Here is a 21,356-nt window from a genome sequence, read left to right as displayed (position 1 = left end):
TCATCCTTTAAGACTCAGCAGAGGCATCACCTCCTTGGGGACATCTTCTCTGACATCTGCTACCAGGTTGCTTCCTCAGAGTTTCCATGGCCCCTGGGATTCCTCTGTCCCAGCACATCATATTGAAGCTATGTACATCGTCTCCGTCTCTCCCACTAGACTGTAGGATCACCAGTCATGGGCAACGTTCTAGTCATCTTCAATCCCCAGCGTTTAGTACAACAGCTGCTTGTAGCTGCTCAGTAAATGTTTGCTTAGCTACGTCCGTTTTCTTTGGAAGCTTCATTATTCGTTGGTCCTTAATTTTAAAAAAAAAGGAAGGATAAGTGCTAAAAGAGAGTTTAACCGTTCTCTGTAGTCCGAGAACCAAAGACACAAAATATCACTACATTGGGACCAGCCGCCTGTCGTAGCAGTTAAATTCTCATGTTCCACTTTGGGCAGCCTGGGGTTCTCTGGTTCAGATCCCAGGCACTGACATATGCACCGCCCATCAAGTCATGCTGTGGCAGGCATCCTACACATAAAATAGAGGAAGATGGGCACAGATGCTAGCTCAGGGCCAATCTTCCTCAGCAAGAAGAGGAGGATTGGTGATGGATGTTAGCTCAGGGCTAATCTTCCTCAAAAAAAAACAAAAACAAAAATCACTACATACATCCTGCCCATTCCTGTTCCTTAGCACAGTGATTATATTCAGTTCCTTCCTTCTCTAGCTTTCCTTTCATCCTCCCTTTCCTTAGATCCCATGAAGAAAATGTAAACAATTTGGTAGTCCACAGTTAGGAAACACTAATCTCATCCCACCTGTTTATTTTACAAATGAAGAAACCGAGACTCAGGACACCCTTACCCCCATTTCTGCCTTGATTTCTCATTTTCTCTGCCCTTTTGATTCTTATGTCTATGAGAACTCACTCTTAATCTTCACTCCATGGATGGCTCACCCCACCCTTCACTCTGTCTCATTCCCAGTGAGGGATGTGGATGTAGATGTTGACATTGTAAGATATTGGGTTGGCCCATCCTCATAAGGCATAAAGCTTTCAGAGAGGTTAAAATGTAAAATGAACAGGATTCTGATACTTTCTGGATTATCTCTCTTCTCCCTTGTGGCTTGAAAGTCAGGTCTAAAGGGAGCTGCCCCTCCCACCCCACTCTGAGGTGAAGGTCAACGTAGAGGAAAGACATACTTTCCAATAATGGTAAAAGATTTGCAATAGAGTCACCTTTGTTAAACATCTACTAAGAACTCTGCATTCTGCTAGATGTTTTGCATCCATGGTCTCATTTAATTACCACAAAAACTCTGCAAGGCAGATATTATCCCCATTTTATAGACGAGAAAGCTGAGCTCAAAGAGGTTAAATAGTGTGCCTCAAGTCATACAGCCAATGGGTGGATGAGCCAAGACTGAAAACCAGCTCTACGGTTCCAAAGCACACGTGTTTCTACCACTCAACAATAAAGACATTGAAGTGAAGGGAAAGTTCTGTTTAGATGCAACATCTCATTTCGGTACCCCTTTCTGGAAGCTATCTCCTTCTCTCCTCTACCCCTCTTAGATGTCTATGGGAAAAGCTGACTACTGAATGGGTAAGGTGCCCCAAACCACAGGAAGCATAGAGCCAAAGTCAGGGATCAGAAATTGGACATTTGCTCAAAGAATAAAACCCAGTACTATGGGAAGGAGTTGCAAAGACAGTCGGTCCTGCTCATTCTGTGAACCCGGAAAGCGTGATTCCCTCCTAGTCAGAAAAGCTTTTAATGGGCTTCCACCCAACACTTCAGCTCTTTAAAAGCACCACTAAACACCTGCTATAGTGTCTCATCTAGCCTTGCGGAATTGTCCTGTGGGCTACGCAATTGTTATTGAAACCATGGGAACTCAGTAACTTCCTGGAAATTGTAGGTTCAGCTATAATGAAGTGGCCATTTTAGCTAAACCAAATTAACTTTCCAAACAGTATTCCCACTAACCCCAAACAGTACTCCCACTAACCCAAAACTCTCCAGACTTTAAAGCAGAGAATAAAAACCCTGAAAAGCCACTTTATCCTTTCTCAAACATTTTCTTTTTCTGACGTCCAAATTCATGGTCAACTTTTATTCTTTGATTTTACTTTTTCAAAGCAATAACTTAGAGTCAAATTGGTGGTTGATTCTGAGACCAGAAGTCAAAGTTCAGCAATGATTCAGCAAACAGGATTATTCCAAGAATTTAGTGCAAGGAGGATTGTGCCAGGTGACTTTCATCCATTCCTTCTTTCATCCTCACAACAGCTCTGTTGGGGACAATTTTACCCCCACATTGTAGACGTGAGATTAAGTACACTGCCCAATGTCACACAACTGAGAAGATGCTGAGCAGAACTCAAACCCAGGATTGGTTGGTTGGTTTTACTCATTTCACTATTTCACAGCCATCTCCCAACCTAAGAAGCAGAGCTACACAACAATGAGTCATTTCAGGAAATAGCAAGATGCCCATCATGAGCATTGAAACATGCAACAGCAGACGACGTGTGATTCAGTGCACTTTAAATAAGAAATTCGTGGCGAGTAACAGGAGGGAGGTCTGCACAGGACGTCAGGGCCAGATCATCGAAAGCCATGTGAAGGCACTTGGGCACTGGGCAATGTGGAATGTTTGAATAGCTTTAAGTAATTAATTCATCATTCTTTCAACAAATATTTTATATAGCACCAACTATGCGTTAAGCCCTGGGGACAAAACTGTAAACAGAACAGATGTTTCCTGTCCTCATTGGACCCACAGGCCAGCAGGGATGATGGGTCATTTCCATACAGAGGGGATGAATAGGGAGCTAGAAAGATTTTAGGAGGATCAATGAAGGGAAGCCTTCCCGGGGGAATTGATGCCTAAGTCAAGACTTGATGGAGGTGAGGTGTGGGGAAGGAGGTGGTCAAGGAGATTGTTAGTCAGTGGAAAGAGCGTGAGCAAGGCTAGAGATGAGAGAAAGGATGGCACATCGGAATAACTGGAAGACAGTAGAGTGGCTAATGAGCATGGCCAGAGACAAGGCTAGAAGGGTTGTAGATGAGGCTGGAGGGGGCAAGATCAAGAAGCCAGGGAGTCTTATGGGTGATTTTTGTTTTAGAAAACCACTCTGAGTGTGGTAACAGCTGGACAATAAAGCCATTCAACATAGATTTGAGATTCTGTCTTTAAGAACACTATGAGAATGTGGTTCAACAAACTGATGGGACCTCGGGAAGCAAATTTTGTCACCTTTCCCAATCAGGATGCTTTCAGCTGCAAGCAACAGAAACTCAAATTGGCTTAAATAATAAGGAAGGGCAATATTTACACAAAAGGAAATCCAAGGATAGAGAAAGCATAGCACAATAAGAGGCTCAATGATATAATCAAGTGCCTTGGTTTTTTCCATATCTCCATTCAGCCATCCTCAACATTGGCCTCATCCTAAACCTGGTCCCCCTTGAGACTGTTAAATGGATGCCAACAGCAGTTGTGGCCAGATGCCTCTTTGATATCATCCATCAAGAGAAAGAGGGAAAGCCCTTTTCCTCAAGCATAAACGTAAATCCTTTCCTTCCTCTGATTATATTCACAAGTCACTCCTGGATCACTGGTCTTGTGGGGGGAGTGCCATGTGTTTATTGGCTTAGATTAATTTAGATCTACCCTTGAAACTGGGAATGGTGTCAACTTTCCCTATGTCTCAGGGTAGTGGAGAATATTGATACCTGAAAAAAACCATGGTTGTGTCAGGAAGGAAGAAGTTGAGGAGTGGGGGCTGAGTCTACGACGCTCCACTGTTACAAATGGAGCGCTTTTGCTTTTGAACAAAGGATCACAGCTCTGATAGCTCGTATGATCTGCTGGAGCCGATAAGCCTCAGGTCAATCCCTCACCAATTATCCATTCAACAACAACAACAAAAATGGTAACTCTTATCCCCTAACCTGTTAAGTTTAATTATATGGAAGTAATTGTGTGACTAAAGAAGCCACACATTAGACATAAGCAATTCTGGATAAAATACAAGTTTACTAAATAGTCTTCATAGTCACATAAATTTTTGAAAAAATGATACTATCTAGGCCAAGACCTTTTTTCTTTTTTCCTTCACAGAATAATATTGAGGATCAATTTCTCCAGCTTAACATCACCAGCCTTGGCAGCAGCTCCTATTTGGAATATAAATGATGTCATCTGGTTGGCCTTTTCCCATCACAAACAGTAAATCTCTGAATCTGGAGAGATCTTTTATTTGGTTACACATATTGTAAAGCATCAAGGGGTTAGAACACATGTGCTGGAGATTATTAAAATCATCTGGAGGAGAATGGCTTATTATTGGAAAGCCCAGAACTTACAACCCTTTTATGCCTGGTATCTCCATCAACTCTTCTGTTGCTCCTGCCTTTTCAAAGCAACAATTGTGGCCTATTGGCTCCTGATCCTTTGCAGACTAAAGTTGTGCTGGTGTAGCATGTTTATTCTCCAGAAAAAGATATCCCTAACAGTGTGGAGCAAGGAGGACAGGATTTGGGGTCAGAAAGCCAACCTCAGCTCAGTAACATGCCAAATATATGGCTTTGGGCAAGCCATTTAAACTCTCAAAGCTTAAGTTCCTCATCTGTAAAACAGAGATGATGATAAGCAGCCTCACAGGATTGTTTGAGAGGAATAGTAAACAATTACTGTATATTTGCTTACCACTTTATAATTTGCTAAAATCTTTCAATTACTTTAGCATTAGACTTATCTTGTACAGGGAAGACACTCAACAGATGTTTGTTGAGTCACATGTAACTAGGTGGTAATTTGGTTTGATGGATTCTGAACCATCAAGTTAACTCACATGTTGAACTTAGTTTTCTACAATTATAATACGCATTCAATTTTATCTTCCTTTTAGAGTTGTTATGAGGAACAAGCAAAACAAAACATGCGAAGGATTAGCACTGTGTCTGGCACATCGGTGTGCTCAAGAAACAGAGGTTTCCTTTCCTTAACTCACGCCCTCTTTAAGTGTCTCATGTTTCTCATCCACAGAGTTGGTAATAATAACTGACATTCCAGCTGTTGAAGGACCTGGCTGTGGAGCAGGGAGACCGGCAAGCCCAGGCTTCAGTCCTCGCTTTCTAGCTTGTGTCAACTTTGGCCATTTTCTCAGGGTCTCTGTCCCCCCGATCTGAAAACGAAGGAGCTGTTCCAGATCTGAAGTTCTCAGCTTTTCAAATTCATAGATGAAACAAACAAGCAAAACAACCACAAACCAGAAGCCTAACACAGAATGGTCAACTTTTTGATTTGATAAATAGCTATTTTTCAGATAACTGCCACTTACTATTACAATCATTTCAAATAAAATGATAAAGAACACCAGAAAAGAAGGAAGAGCAAAATTTCAGAATACAAGCTATCTCTTTAAATGGAATGCATTAATTTTATGAAAAAAAAAAGGCTGAATTGTCATATTGTCCCCCTTTTTTTGTTCTCATTTTTCCACAGACTGGTGAAAATTTGTCAGGACCAGCGTGTCTTCAAAGTAGCATTTGGAAACCACTGGGCTGTATCACCTGGAAGGTTCCTTCTAGCATCAGTGTCTTGTGATTCTACCATGGTGAGAAGCTTTGGTGCTAAGACAACAGTATAGTGGGTAAAATTAGTAAAACAGAGAGCCAATTCAGAGAAAAATCAATAACTAGTTTTGCTGAACTGAGTGATTCTGGGTTTAAATAGGAAGTTTAGTTCAGTCAAAGGACTCTCAGATATTCTCTATGAATCAACACATGGGAATGCCCTAACAGGTCCTCAAGACACTTGTTCGTCCCTAGTGTTAATCCTTGTGACTCAGATGTCGTTCACTGCCGACTGTGAAATGATGATGCTCACACGTGCACGTACCTACACCAAAATGTGAGAGCGATGTGAGCAGAACAAATATATCCAGCATATTCCTAACTCAGACACCACATGTTCACCCTGAGGTCAGTTTTTCTAACACCTTCCACTCTCTAATCTCAAGCCAAAAAGAGATCTTTGAGTTCTACCATGGTGCTCTCAAAGCCCCTGCATGAACGCCATACGTTTTACTACCAAGATTCTAAAGAGAGACTTGCGGGTTCATAGTTAGCACTCACTTCTAACAAGCTTGGTTATCTGGTTTTGACCAAATTAGAAATACACAAGCAGAAAAGAGGTAGGAGAAGCTATTAAAACAAGTCAGTGGTTGAGGCTATAGTTGACCTCCCAGAAGGAGAGAAAATGAAAAACAAACACGCCAACAGAACTGATCCTACTGCTACTCAGAGCAATAGCAGGTGTTCATACCTTTGATTCTAAGTCAAGTTTAAGAAAGTCTTAAGTCTAAGAGAAGTCTAAACGGTATTTTTTAAAGGAAGTGAATGGTTATAGATTTTAGCCAAATCAGTTGAAATGGATGTGCAGAGGGGCACACTTCTGCTCTCAGGAAATTCACCTAAAGTGGGTGGGCGTGAGTTCTCCTATGATCCTAGATAAATGAAGTAGTGACAGCAATAGAAACAACAAATATAATGACTGCCTGTTGTATTGTACTTTGCCTTTTATGAAGTACACTTTACATCCATTTTCTCGTTTAAAATTCACATGAACCCTGTGAGGAAGAAGTAAAAATTATTATCCGTTCATTTCTCCAAATGAGGAAACTGGTAGACTTGGCGTGGTTAAGCAGCTTGCCCAGGATAGCAGAGTTAGTAAGTGACAGGGTATGCAAACCCAAGGCTTCTGACTTTAAGCCCAGTGCTTTTCCCACCCTCTGCTCTTCTCTCATCCTTATAAATAGCTATAAGACTAAGAGGTTCAAAGAACTTCCCTCTGGTTCTCAGGCCCATTATAAATGCCACTTGCCCTGGGGAGGAAAATACAGTCCACGCTCTTTGCTGGCCTATGTGCTAAGTCATTGGCGCCCAGAAATAACCTCCTGGAGACTACAGGCCTTGTGTTTACCACAAAGCAGTGGGTAAATAACTAGTTGGTGTTTTAGTGTTTTGTGGTCACTTAATCTGTTGTGTTTCTTCCCAAGACTCTGAAGGTTTCCTTTTTCAGTTAATTTTTATTTACGTTTCTGAGGTCTGTGTTGTTTGGGGTTTGGTTCATTGGATGTTTTTCTTGGAATGCGTTGCCATTGGCTTCAGGATGTTCCTGCTCTGCTATTTCATGGAATTTTCCCCGAGTGTGGATTGCTATGTATTTCTTCGGGGCAGCGAGCCAACACAGTGCTGGTATGTAATCTGTTCCTCTGGCCAGAGGACTTCTTGTCACCCATCCACATGGTGCTTGATTGTATTTCTCCACTGATAATTCCCCTCCCGTCTGTTAATGTGCAGTGACCTTGGAGTTCAGCCATGTTGTGTGTTGTGCGTTATTGGCTCGGGATAAGACGAGCCGAGTTGCTTCTGATAGAGATTGTGTCAACTGATTCTACTAGTTTGTTCTATCAGCCCAGGACTGGGAAGGAGATGCATGCCAAATGTTTTGGAAGGAGTGGAGAAGGCTCATAGGGTTAATGCCACAGACAAAGAGAGCGTGTGATTGAAAACGTCCAGCCCACCCCACAGCTCTGTGCCCCAGTAGGAGACAGACCCAGGAATGCCAGGTGCATTGCGAGCACCACACGCTCCCATGACTCTCAGCAAGCCTTTCTTTCTTTGTCTTTGACAAGCCCATAAATGATGTGCCAGAGAAAAATAAGAATTTGTTCCATATCAGAAAGTTTTGTCCTTTAGATATTTTCTTTGTGGGTAGAAAAAGAAATGAGAAAGGTCAAGTAGTATTTGGTCATAAAAATGGTATGTTTCTCTCAAGGCTTTCAGCCCAATTGAAATGCAAAGCACACATTGAGGCAGAAAGTTGCCCTAGATAAATCCTTTCTTTGGCTGTTTTATTTTTTGTACTTCATTTCGTTGTTTTGTTTATGTATTCTATACCCCTACTCTTTCCACAGAGAGTTTGGGATAGCTCACAAAACTACGTCAATACAAAATAAAATAGCCTTAAATTATTGGAAGAAGCAGGGTGAATAGATAATATTCAAGACATGCATAAGATTAGTGTTTAGAATTTCATGACAAATATCCTTGTAAAATTGTTAAAAGTGATTCACAAAATTGACTCCAAAAGCCTACTGTTTCTCATTTAAAGAGTGCCGTGACTCTATGATCTGTAGTCTGAATGGGGTGCATTTAAGACTCTGCACCCCTCCCCTCCCAAAGAAAAACAAACAAAAAAAGAATCTGCTCCCAATTTCATTTTAATTTGGAGGTGGATGAGGCCAACTTCAGGTGCTCTGGCACACCTCTGAAGGCCAATAGTTTTCTTATTTGAAAAGAGATAAAAGAACTATTATTTAGTAGGTGCCTAATATATACTAGGCATTGCTTTAATAACTTGACATTGAATGATTCACTGAGTTCTCTCAGCCATTCTATGAGATAGGAATTACCTCCATGGGACAGATGACATAACCAGAGCTGAGTTACTTGCCTAAGTTCACCCAACTAGCAGGGACAAAAATCAAGAATGTTTGACCTCAAAGCCAATGTTCTTCTCATTTCAATAAACTGTCTACCTGAGAGGCAAGGTAAGAAATTGTGGAATATGCTTCCCCCAGTTGGTGAGTATTAAAACATCAAAGGTGGTTCGTTTAAAGGTTGCTCTCAAGCCGGAGGTTGACCGGGAAATAACCATAAGTTTAAAGAAGATTATAGTATCTGGTGGTTAAGGTAGCAAAAAGGGCTATCTGTGGTTATCTGTGGACACTGGGACTGCCATGCAAATGCCCTCCAACCAGTCCAGAGAGAACATATCCCTAATTCCCTCAAATTAGAGACCATAACAAAACAGAAAGATTAAGAAGCTACAGTCCTGATACAGAGGCAGCAATTCCACTAATCAGGGAGAGAATAGCCATTGGTGTTTGTTGAGTTGGTAAAGTTCTTTCAAGAGCTGCAAAAGAGACTAGAAAAATAACACTGTTGTTTGTAATAACAGCAGCCACTTATTGGGGGTCTACTAGGGGCCAGGTACACTCCATGTTTTATTGCGAATCTTCATAATCTGTACCCTGTTGATTCTTAGCCCCTTTTTTCAAAAGAAGAAACAGAGGATCAGAGAGGCTTTATAGACGGCTATGCCAAGACCACTGAGAAGGTGCAGAGCTGAGGTCTCAAACGGAAGGCTGTCTAATTCAGGAACCCACGCAGTCTCTACTGTGTTTTGCTACTGCTCTTGTACCTGCCAGGCAAACCCAAAGCGCTAAGGCAAATTGAATAACACTGACGCCTAAGATCAACTTCTAAAGGAACAGCAGCTTGTATTGCTGGAGTCTTCTAGGCAGCAGAGAGGTGTCTCCAACGGCAGTAAACAGTGCCGGCCTCTGGGGAGGACGTGACCTCCAGCCCACTGCCAGGGAAAAGGAAGAGCTTTGAAGGGAGAGAGCTGGGACCTTCGAGATTCTCATGAAGGGAGGCGCAGGTGTTTTCCTCTCCTTTAATTTGCTGAGAACTTCTTAGGCTGGTGAGGCTTGGGAAGCAAATGATTTTACCAAGCTATCTATAATATAAAGAAAAAAATATATAATTAAAAGTTGTGTCCCTTTCTATCAGGTCTGTTTGTGCTACCGTAACAAAACACTACAAATTGGGTGGCTTAAACAGCACATATTTATTTTCTCAGAGTTCTGGGGTCTGGGAAGTCCAAAATCAAGGTGCTGACAAATTCTGTTACTGGTGAAAGCTCTCTTCCAGCTTGTAGACGGCTGCCTGCTCCCTATGTTGTCCCATGGCCTTTTGTTGGTGCCTGGCCAGAGAGAGTGAGCCGTCTGACATGTCAGAGGACACTAATCCTATTGGAGCAGGACCCTACCCTTATGACCTCATTTAACCTTAATTTCCTCCTTAGAGGTCCACCTCCAAATATATCCACCTTGGGGTTAGGACCAACATGTGAACTTTGGGGGGACACAGGCATTCATTCCATAACACCCTTCTAGACCAGGCCGCTAAGTCATCCTGTCGCCTTCTCCAAAGGCAGTCACTGTCACCAGTTTCTGTGGATCCTGCCAAAAACGTTCTATGCATAACCTGTACTTACACAAATGAAGGAACGCTACGTGCTGTATCCTCCAACTTCCTTTTATTCTCCTGTAAGTAGAAGGTGGAGACTGTCCCTTTCTGATCATTCTTGCTCTTGATTGCACAGTATTCTGTTAAATTCTCGTAATTCAATTTAATCATTTCCATACTTATGCATATGATGCTTATGTTTTGTATTTGGCTGTTACAAACAATGCTTTAGTGAACATCTTTGATCAAATACGTTTATAAATATGTTAATATAGCTGCATATCTAGAAAAGAATGTATAGATCAAAGTGTGTGTGTGCTTTTCGGAATGTACAGATATTGCCAAGTTGCCTTCAAAAAAGGTTGCTGCCGTTTACATTTTAACATTAAAGTATAATTAACAGTGTGAGTAAGAGCTCCAAAATCACTTTATGAATATTAATTCAAGAAGTCGTTATTATTAATCACCTCAGGAGACAGAAGAGAAGGTTTGGAAATGTCTTTCTTAGACTCCTGACTCCTCACCTTTAAATCATTTCCTCAAAGATGCCAGAATGTGAATCCGGCCTTGTCCCTCCCTGCTGCTTAGTGTCCACAGGTTGAAATCCCTGCTGGCACACGCAATCGAGCAGAGCTGGTTGGTTCTGCCCACTTCTCTGTGTCATCTCTGACCACCCACTCCTTCCCACAGATTTTAGATTTCAGTCAGAGTGAGTCAGGAACGTTAGAAATCCTCATGGTCCCGGACCTCTCACACCTCCGAGTCTTCTCCAGTGCCATCCTCTCCATCTTTCCATATTTGTCTTCCCTTACAAGCTCTGATTTATTCTACAATCCCTCAAATGTCTCTTCTTCTGCAAAGACTTCACTCTTTCTCCCACACGGCCTTAGGAACTCTGTCTTCTATGAAACTACTAAAGTTATGTATATCTACATCATAAAACCTCATTACTATAATTTATGTATGCTTCTCTGACTTCCCATTGGAGAGTGGCAAATATATGGAAAAACGTTTTTCATCTTCTTATTTCTAATGAACTCATTTATTCTTCAGAACAACCTTTTGAAGTAGATACTTTTACTATTCTTATTTTACAGAAAATGAGGCATAAAGGTGGAAAGTAACTTGCTCAGTCATAGAGCAAGTAAGCAGCAGAGCTGGGGTTTATACCAAGCATGGTGGTTCCAGAATCCTTACTATATAAAAAATCTTCATTATACATGTCTGAACCCCAAAGTCTCCTCTTCTGACTCTTCTTCCAGAAAGGGTTCTTCTTGTCCTCTTCTCCCCAAGCCTCCTTGTCTCTTCTCTCATTACAACTTGATTTCTTCCTCCCCACAAACTATATTGATGCCCCCTTAATTATGGACATTAGTTCAGCCCTCTCCTGGCTCCCTCCCAAAACCGTCCTCTTACAACCATCAGGGTATTCAGTATTCCAAGGACCCTCTAGCTACTAGGGCCTACCCATAATTGGAAGGAGTAGAGGGTTATAAATAATAATTATAATATTAATAAAGCCTCTGCTTCAGATTCAGTTCACCAGAAACCAGACTCTTAATTGAAGCTTAGCATCCAGGACCTTATTCAGGAGGACTTTGGGGATGATATTTGTGGAAGGGGAGAGGTAAGACAAAGGTTGGGGAGCTGAGCTGTGTTATACTCCCAACAAGGCCTCAGCTTACTCCATGAAGACTTCTGGAGTTGAGATAGCCTTTCAGAGCTGGACTAGGTTGCGATAAGGTATCCAGACCATTAGTCAGTCATTGGAAGCAGGCTGCCCCTTGAGAGGAGGTGTGACATTGGACAAAGCAGTTTTCTTCTTTCTCCGAGGAGGACTGACAGTGAGGGCCATCTTCAGCACTTCACTCCCTGTGGATGAAGAAGTCAGTCCATCCCTGAAGCGGGGTTTCCATGGTCCATCGAAGCATTCACCCAACATCTCATCCTTTACATGCTTAGCATCATAATATTCTGAGTGCTGTGGCTTCATTTTCCGGATGATACAATTAAGCTTAGCAAGGTAAGGCAACTTGGAAGAGACCACATAGACAGTAGCAACTGAGCTGGTATTGGGACCCAGCCTGGCTGGGTATAAAGCCCATGTTTTTTCTCTACAATAAGCTGACTCCCTCAGGCACGTTATAAGTTGTATGACAGCACATATGTAGCAATTTTTGAAGGCTGGCAATACACACTCATAGAAGTGAACTCCTTCCAGAACTGCACTCTCCCATCATCCTCCAAACAAGCAATTCCCTCCGAGCCCGCACGCCCGCTTGCTCTCATTTTCCACATGTTTACTTGGATGTAGTCACCAATTACATACTAGGCAGATGTCATCTGGAAAAGAAGCCATGGTCATTGTCAAAGAAAAATGAGAACTGCTTCCAAATCATGCTTGATGACTAGTCCACAGTGGAGGCAAGCTCACCTTTCAAAACAAAAAATATTAACAGTGTTTCCTGAAACGTGGTCCATGGACCCTGGGAATACCCAAGAGTCTTTCAGGGAGTCTGTGAAGTAAAAACTATTTTCACGGTAATAGAAAGAAGTAATTGCTCTTTTCACTGTGTTGACATTTGTGCTGATACTGTGTTGACTGGTGGCACAAAAGCCATGGTGAGTGAAACTGCTGATGCTGTAGCCCAAGTCAAGGGATGACATCAAACTGTATCAGTAGTTGTTGTATTGTTTAACACTATGACTCACAGTTAAAAAACAAAAATAAAACTAAAAGCCAATTTCACTTAAAAATGCTCTTGATGAAGCAGTAAAAATTACTTTTATTACTTGTAAGAGTGACAAACTATGGTTATTCAGACTTGAGAGTATGTCATACATTTTCTCAAAAGTGAATGAAGAGAGCCTACCACTTCAAAGAAAACAGCTCATGACATTTGTTGCCAAAGATTGAATTCAAGCTTTCAAGCAAAAACTTAAATTTTGAAAAACTTGTATCTGCCATCATGAGCTTGACAACATCCTAACACTCAGATTTTCTGAGGATACTGGTGGTGATAATAAGAAATGTGATTTTTTGACATTGTATAATGAAATGGGTCAACATTTCAAAGATCTGCATAACTCTGTGAACTGATATTTTCCCCATGACCAGTGCATGATGTTACCAAATTATGCATGGGCAAAAAAAATATATTCAAAGGGAAAGATAGACCAGTGGATTTCAATGTAGTAAAATGTAGAAAGCTCATTGATATGGTTTCAGATTTCACATTGCAGCTAAACTTTAAGAAATTACTACTTGTCAAGTTTTGGTGTAATATCAAAGAAGAATATCCATGATTATCTTAAAAGGTTATCAAAATTAATTTTATAGCCATATCTGGATTTTCTGGACCATATATATCTGGATTCTCTTCACAGACTTCAACGAAATATTGCACATTCTGACTTCAGAGCAGATATGAGAATCCAGCTATCTTCTATTAAATAGACATTAAAGAGATTTATAAAAATATAAAACAATGCCACACTTTTCAATAGTTATTTTTATTTTAGAAAATAGAGTTATTTTTCATAAAATGTCATTTCCAAAAACATGTAGTGGATTTATTATTGTTATTTTAAAATAAATTAATAAATATTCTTATAATTTCTCAGATTTAATTTCTAATACTAATAGATATATCCCACATAAACAAAAGGGCTTTGAGTTCCTCAGTGATTTTCAAGAGTGTAATGGGTTCTTGAGACCACAAATTTTGAGGACCGCTAGTCTAGCATCACTTAGCCAACACTGAAAGAGCAGAGGTAGGATTTTTCCAAATGAATTCTTTAGCTTAAAATACCGAATGAATAAATAGAATAAATATTTTTTAAATGAATGAATGAGGAAAGGGAAAAGGGATGAAGTATTTGAATAACTGTACGAGGAGAGTTAAAGAGAGTGTTGACTGAGACTGACTGTGTGGAGGTATAAATCTAGAATACGAAATAGAGAACTGGAAGATCCCTTTCGGTAGAGAGGCAGAGTGTGATTTGTTTGGTATCTACCAAATGACAGGCATTTTTTTTTAGTTGCCCACATATTCTCACAATGGCTTGAAGAGCCAGGTATCATCATTCCCTTTTTACACAGGAGGCAGTGAGAATCAGGAAGCCACATGACAAAGAGGACATGTGACAAGGCTGGAATGTCATTCCAGGTATGTCTGATTCCACATTGTTCCTGTCTGTTTCCCCACTCTATGCTACCTCTCATCTAGTCCCCAACCCCTTCTCACCTTCTTTTTTACAGAGGAGGTGAGACTCAGAGAGGGTCAATAACTTATGGAGGCCACAAAATGAGTCAGTGGCAGACTCTTTACTGTATAAAAATCCTCATTGGACGTATCTGAACTCTCTCCTGGGACTCCTGGCTGGCTGTCCTTCCTTTGCCCCATGCAGTATCAGGCCAAGTGTGCCTGGAGTGGAAGATATTTTGCAGAGTGAGTTATGTGGAACCCCACCTCTGAGAACGAGGGTCCCAAGACAAAATTCAAGAAGAAATCTGTTCTGGGAAAGGAAGTTTGAGCATCCACTGAGGGAAGTGGCTGATTCTTCCGCAGTAGCTGAAAGAAAAAGAAGACATAAAAAAGGCAGAAATAAATTTTTTAGTCACAATGAAGCACTCTTGCTTTTTCTCTGGCCATAACTTCATTAAACAAATGTTTATAAAGCAACTCTTGTGAGCTGGACATTTTGTTAGGTGGGACATCATGCTGGATGCTGGAGCTTCAGGGATGAATCCCAGATCGTCCCAGTGCTGGAGGGTCCCACAGTCTTGTAGTGGACACCAATGGAAACAGAGTTTCAACGCAGTGTGAGTGATCAAGGTTTGGACAGGTAAAGCACAAACTAGTGTGGGAATCCAGAAGAGAAACAACCTAGACTGGGCCTGACAACATGGCACCTGCGCCAAGTCTTAAAGGACTTCTTAGAGTTAGCTAATAGAGGAAGGAGGGAAGGCAGAAGAAATATAACATGTCACACACCCAGAGTGTGACTGCTCAGAGAAATGAAAGTATTTCAGTATGGCCAGAGGGGGCGTGGCCCCCTGGAAGCTTGGCAATAGCCGTCCTCACCCTTCACTTCCTACTAGGTCACCCTGAAATACCTTCACTTCAGCTTTAAATATTTTAAAAATCCCATGGATTCATCGTTACTACATTCTGGGACCTCTAAAGGTCTAGGGATCCCAGGCTGGGAATCAGTGGGCCAGACACTGTGTGATTTTCTGAGTCTGCACGATGGCCATTTCCCCACTTACATGGCTGCAAGTCTTTTCACCCAGTGCTCAGCCCCTAACAGGTACCTTATAAACGGTGAATGAAGGAGGGGACATTGCTCCTCACTTTTTCTTCTTTCTTTTTTCTGTTCTTTTTATTTCAGCTGCTGTAGAAGAATCAGCTACCTCAATCTACTCATCCTTAGACTTCCTTCCCTGAAACAGAGTTGGCTTTTTACTTGCCTTGGGCCCCTCAGTTCTCAGGCCTGGGGGTCACATAACCCGCCTGCCAATCTGCTTCCACTCCCGGGTCTTGGTCCATATTTTTCACATCTCTAGCTCACTATCCCAAGAGCTCCTTGAGGACAGGGAACTCGATTGTTTCATCTCTGAGTTTCCACCTTAGAGCAAAGAAAGTTTATTTAATGAGGAACGAAAAAAGGAAGAAAAGAAACAAAGATTTTAGCTCTAATGAAGCTCCCTTGCTCTGTCTCTGCTGTGACTGCTACCCAGATGCTGCATCTGGACATCTTTTCTGCAGCGACATCTTTTCTTTCCCACACAGACAAGTTTGTCATGATTCTTGTGTTTATATTTCCCAACCCACTCTGATTCAGAGGAAAGTAAAGACGATTCCATAGGAAAGTGCAAAACCCAAACACAAGAAGTCGGGTATGGGGAAGATGTTGAATGTGTGAGTCAGCTCCCAGACGCAAGCAGATGCCGCATCGCTCTCACCACACTCTGCCTCAGTGTCCTTTCTTCCCCACTCCAGCCAGGACACTTCCTGAGCCAGGGAGCTGATGGAAACCTGGCACAGAAATCCATGGGAAGCCTGAAAAGGCAGTGAATCCTGAGCCGGGTCTTTCCAAAGTCCACAAGGCAAGTGCTGTGAGAGCCCCTCAGCTGCCACTCGAAGGATCAAGCTACGACCGTTCCCCCCAGTGTCCAGTTGAGTCTTCTCTGCAGTCTTGCTCCATCAATCATGAAATCATGTCCTCTTTGAGATGCAGCGTGCCCTTTCTCCTGCAGCATATAACCCTGATCAAATCTCTTTCATCCAAAGTAGATATTTTTTTTAAGTACTAGGACCAACAATAAGACAATGAAAAATTAAAATCTGCTTCTGGATCTTTTTTCTTTTATCTAATTCCTTTTCTTTCTTTCTCATCCAATTTTTTTAAGAGGGTTGTCTACACTCTCTAGTTCCATTTCCTCCTACCCAATCACTTTGAAATCCACTGCAGTCTGACTCTTCCTCTCTCCTCATGGCCAGTTCCACTGTGCATATTCCTGCCTTTAACTTATTTGACATCTCGGCAGCAGTTACCCTCTTGGCTCTTTCTTTCTTTCCACTGTCCTACTGTGACTTTTACAGCATTAGCCTCTGTTTATCTTTTTCTGTCTCTCTTTCTCAGAGCTTCTCACTGCTTCCTTTGCTCTCCTCTTGAATATTGGTGTTTCCTATATTTCATTCATTTTCTTCTTGGTCAATTTATTCCTTTCCCACCTGTCATTTAAAGAACGTTTTTGAGCACTTTCTATGTACCAAGCATTGTTTCAGGTAACTAGGGATTAGCAGATAAGTTTTCTGTCCTGTGGCATTTAGAGTACGGAGAGGGACACGAGAAATTCACACTCTGCTCACTGCTGTGAAAAGATTTCATTCTCATCCATCCTTTCTCTGCCCCCAACATGCTCCTAACTTTATAATCTATGGCTTCAATCCTGAACTTTAGCCTATGTTCCAGATTCATACCTCTACCTCAAACTCCTTTTAAAAATACTAACCCAAACTGTATAAGACATTATTTTCATCATACATAAGAATTGAATCAATTGTGTTTATTTGAATTAAGTTAAAAGTATTTCCCCCACAAAACCTATTTCTTCTCTTTTATTCCCTGTCTATAAATGGCATCATCACCCAACCAGCCATTTGAGTCCTAACCTTAGGAGATACTTAGGTCTGCCCCTTTTCATTCACCTTTTATCCAATCAGTTTCCAAGTCATAAGGATATCATCTCCTAAACATCTCTTGCTTCTGTATCTCCCTTTTTCAAGAACCTTGAAAATATCCTAAATAGGTCACCATCAATTTTTCCTTCCATTTGGGTTAAGCTCCTATTTGCCCTGTATCAATCAATTCCTCTACAGAATGTGCTTTCTAACACACAATATCGATAATGTCACCGCCCTGCTAAAACCCTTCTGTGATTTCCTGCTGCTGAGTAAGGGCAAAGCCACTTACCAGCTTGCAAGGTCTTCTACGATCTAGACCTTCTTTATCAAGGTGTTCCTAAGTCAGGCACACGTCTCCAGCTCCTTCCTGTATAGTCATATAATGCAATGGCGTAACTTAACTGACATTTTCTAAGTCATTAGAGTGAGAAGTAGCTCATGGTTATGCCTCGGTGACATTTCTTCCTAAAATACCATACTTTCCCTTATCTTCTTCTAGACTGCCTTGTCATTTTGAATATCAAATCCTTGGCTAAAATCTTCCCTTACTCCACCAGGAAAAATCAATTTTGTTCCTGTAACACTTTGCGCGTATCTCATTTGTTACAATTATCACAGTTTTAGAAACTGTTTGCTTTGATATTTTAGTTTCTAGAAGGTAGAAATTGTAAAGTTTTCCTTTTTGTATCCTTTGCCCTGCAAACAGCCCCTGGCATATAGTTGATGTTACGAAAATGTGTTAAAATAATAAGCCCTACAAACCAAACTGTTTTTTACCTCGGCTCATTTAAATTTGCTATGATTTTAATTCCACAGTGTCATTGTTATTTTTCCACCTACACAGTAATATTTTTAGATTGGACATCCTCTCTGTGATATAAAATGCTTTGACTAAAATCTAATCTGTCACTGGTGCATGCTCAACCTGACAACAGCAGAGGCCTTTGCTGCACTCCTGATATGGCACTAATTCTGGGAGATTAGCAGTCACCCAGTAGCAGGTAGCTTACCTTAAACCCAGCTCATCATGAAGGGAGAAGTATTTCTTCAACCAAGGATAAACACAAATTCTAGGTAAAGATTTTCCTTCCACGCCTACACACTTAAGATAGCTGTACCTTTTGTGGCCTTACAGAAGGCCTTACCCATTGCTATAACGTCCTACATAGATTTGCTTCCAATTAGTGAAAACATTTTATAATAAAGGAAGTGTAACAGTGGATTCCCACCCACAGAATTCACTAGTCTTACCAGGTGCCCCATTACTCATGTACAGTTGGCTTGATAGAATGGTGGAACGGCCTAATAAGGGCTCACTTTGGGCACCAGGTGGGAGACAACATCCTATGGAGAAATTTTTACTTGCCACACCATCATCTTGGCTCAACAGGTTTGGGGTTATTATTGCCCCAAGGGAGAAATACTTTCACCAGAGAATAAGTTCTATTACTGTTGAATGAGTTGCTGAGACTGCTGCTGTTTCATATTTCCCAGGCTTCCCATGCTGCTGAACCAACAGGTAGAGAAAGATGTCATTGTCTCAGCAAGGTTATTTGATTCCAATTACCAGAGGGAAATTGAGATGCTACTACACAACGGTGATAAATAGAACTGTGTCTATAACCTGGAGGATTCACTGGGACACATCTTGTTCTCCAACGGTCCTGTTCACTGGAAAATGAGGGGGACCCAAACAGAATCTTCAAGGACTTAGATCTCATAAGAATACAGATATGGGTTACTTCAACGGATAAAGAATGCCATCAGGTTGAGGGGCTGGAAGAGGCAATGGAAATACAAATGAGTAGTAGAAGGCAGCTGTAGTTATCTACATAGGCCTCATGATATGTTATGTGGAAGCTGAGGGTATATCTGCATATTTTATTTAATTAATTTTTTCTTATACACCCTCGTTTCTACCCATAACCTTTCGTTAAGAACCTGATGATGGCTAGGGTTCTTTTAAGTTTCAGATGGGAATATAATCAAATTGAGATCCACTTGTGATGTTGTAGTTTCTGATGGGATTTTTGCATCATCTGTGTTGAGGACATCAATCATTTTTCTTTCTTTTCTTTTTTTTTTTTTTTTGCTGAGGAAGATTCACCCTGAGCTAACATCCACTGCCAATCTTTCTCTTTTCGTATGTGACCTGCCACCACAGTATGGCTACTGATAGATGAGTGGTATAGGCCCACGCCCAGGAACTGAACCTCGGCCACCAAAACGAGCATGCTGGACTTAACCACCAAGCCACCAAGGCTGGCCCAAGGACATCAATCTTTTACCTGAACAAAGACAAGAGAGGATACTGACAGGCAAAAGTGTGGACAGTGCCAAATATCTTCCAACCGGACCTTCATGTCCGCTCTCCACCATTCTCCCAGCTGCTCTGTTCTCCTGGACACTGGCCTTCATAAACCACATCAATATGCTCCCATGATCATTGCTTTCCTTGGGTTCAGTCAAAGGGAGGAGGAGATCAGAGGATAGAAAGGAAGTGAGATTTGGTATGTACTGTCTCTGCTGTTTCCATGGCAAATCACCACATGTTGGCTGTGTCCGTCATTTGAAGGCCACAGGTCTTATCAGGCGCCCTGTCCTAAAATCAGCCTCTCTGGGTTCTGGTAACTACCTTTCTTGTTAAGCTTCCTAGCATGAGCCTATAATCGCTTCTTATGGTGCTAGCCCCAGACTACCTCAGCATCCTTGCTTCCCTAATCCATTATACCAATGTGAATGGTCCTTTTCAAAGCAAACCTCAGGTCATCCAGTTTGACTGCCGTCTGTTTCTAGCTGGGATGTTGACTGACACAGCTGGTGCCCCTTGCATCGTGGAAGGATGGTTTTGATTGACTGATAGTCTTAAAATGACTGCTGTTACAGGGGCTGGCCCCGTGGCCGAGCGGTTAGGTTCGCGCGCTCCACTGCAGGCGGCCCAGTGTTTTGTTGGTTAGAATCCTGGGCGCGGACATGGCACTGCTCATCAAACCACGCTGAGGCAGCGTCCCACATGCCACAACTAGAAGGACCCACAACAAAGAATATACAACTGTGTACCGGGGGGCTTTGGGGAGAAAAAGGAAAAAATAAAATCTTAAAAAAAAAAAAAAAATGACTGCTGTTACAGATTTATACTCCTGTGGAGGTCCCAGATTTCTGGATGAAACGACTCTTGGGGAGACTTAAGAAAAAAAGTCTTTTTTTCTTTTTGATGGAGCTGTTAATAGGGTTTCCACCCCTCCAACTCCTCTCAAAAGAAAGATACGCTAGGACATACTAAATGGAGGTTTGGATTCATTTATATTTGCTGTGACAGTGAATTCTATAGCTATGGGCTTTGAACTAGCATGGTTGTCACGTAGCTGAGTACTGACAGTTAGCGGCTGTTCTTGGCTGGCTCAAAAGGGCATACGTGAACCGCTGGCCACAGCGTCAGGCTAAAACACAGCAAAAAGAAGAGGTTGTGCTCTTCTCTAAAACTTCTAAGTACATTTCCAATAAAATTATTTTTCTCCAAATACAGTCATGCATTACTTTATGACGGGGACATGTTCTGAGAAATGTGTTGTTAGGTAATTCCGTTGTGCAAACGTCATAGCGGACCTACACAAACCTCGATGGTATAGACTAATACACACCTAGGCTCTATGGTATAGCCCACTGCTCCTAGGCCACACACCTGTACAGCATGATACTGCACTGAATATTGTAGGCTGTTGTAACACAATGATAAGCAGTTGTACATCTAAGCATAGAAAAGGTACAGTAAACATACAGTATAAAAGATGAAAAACGGCACACCTGTATAGGGCACTTACCACGAATGGAGCTTGCAGGACTGGAAGCTGCTCTGGGTGTGTGAGTGAGTGAGTAGTGAGTGAATGTGAGGGCTAGGGCGTTGCTGTCGCTGCTGCAGACTCTGTAAACACTGCACACTTAGGTACACGAATCTTAGGAAAAGATATTTTTTCTTTAGTAATAAATTAACCTTAGCTTACCATGACTTTTTACTTTAGAAACTTTCTAATTTTTTTAACTTTCTGACTCTTTTGTAATAAC

General features: G+C 41.6%; 1 long non-coding RNA gene across 1 annotated transcript; it reads left to right on the top strand.

The window, feature by feature from the left end:
* Positions 1-6,769: 6,769 nt before the first annotated feature.
* On the top strand, positions 6,770-20,946 carry LOC123285903 (uncharacterized). The gene is made up of 3 exons (XR_011503374.1): positions 6,770-7,260; positions 14,204-14,270; positions 14,363-20,946. It is a non-coding gene; the product is annotated as an uncharacterized lncRNA (long non-coding RNA).
* The last annotated feature ends 410 nt before the right edge of the window (positions 20,947-21,356 follow it).

Source organism: Equus asinus, chromosome 5 (assembly GCF_041296235.1).
Source record: "Equus asinus isolate D_3611 breed Donkey chromosome 5, EquAss-T2T_v2, whole genome shotgun sequence".
NCBI classification, from domain to species: domain Eukaryota; kingdom Metazoa; phylum Chordata; class Mammalia; order Perissodactyla; family Equidae; genus Equus; species Equus asinus.
Note: the sequence above shows the minus strand (reverse complement) of the source record. Positions and strands in the feature narration are given on the sequence as shown.